This window comes from Penaeus monodon, chromosome 21 (assembly GCF_015228065.2).
Source record: "Penaeus monodon isolate SGIC_2016 chromosome 21, NSTDA_Pmon_1, whole genome shotgun sequence".
Lineage (NCBI taxonomy): Eukaryota > Metazoa > Arthropoda > Malacostraca > Decapoda > Penaeidae > Penaeus > Penaeus monodon.
This window is the reverse complement of record NC_051406.1, coordinates 22851763-22852390: the sequence shown is the minus strand read 5'-3', so window position 1 is coordinate 22852390 and position 628 is coordinate 22851763. Positions and strand designations below refer to the sequence as shown.

The window sequence follows — 628 nt, the reverse complement described above, 5'->3', positions numbered from 1 at the left end:
ATGGATTCGTGCGTGTGAAGGATGTTAAGTTGTTGAAAAAGGTGTCTGGAGAAGAAATGTATCAAGTGCATAGAGAGATATCAGAAAAGGAAAAGAAAATGTATAGGAACAGACATACAAGACATGTTGGAATGATTAAACAGAGCAAGGATGAAGACCAGTGAATAACCAGGTGCTGGGGAATAGACGCAAAGGAGGAATGACTGTCCTGTGGCTTTTGATCTGAGTATTATAATCACTTATTTCAAAAAGAAAACGAATCAGTATGCGAATTGGAACTAAGCAGTCAAAGAAAAGTCAACTAAAGAGGTGAAAAAAGTGAAAGTTATTTTACGGTGCCAAAAGATGGAAAGTTTGAAGAAGCGTGGGTTACAGGAATTGGAAAAATGTAAGTTTCAGAAGCATTACTGAGAGAACTCAAGTATAAAGGACAAAGTGTATCAAAGAGTAATACGACCACTATAATCATGGAAACAAGGTATGAAAAATAAGAAATGGGTGTGACTGTACAATAAAACTGAATAGCAAGACCAAAGAGGAAGTGCGTGGATCTAATCAATGGCATTTTAAGAGCAAAGGGTTAAATACAAATTAATAGTTCAACATAAACATGGGAAAGAACAAGGGG

At 36.1% G+C, this 628-nt stretch overlaps 1 protein-coding gene across 1 annotated transcript in view; it reads left to right on the top strand.

Moving 5' to 3' along the window:
* Window positions 1-533: 533 nt before the first annotated feature.
* The window catches only part of LOC119586353 (probable ribosome biogenesis protein RLP24), a gene marked incomplete in the record, with an annotated part of 3490 nt that continues 3395 nt past the window's right edge, over window positions 534-628 (top strand). The window contains 1 exon segment of the mRNA XM_037935066.1: window positions 534-628.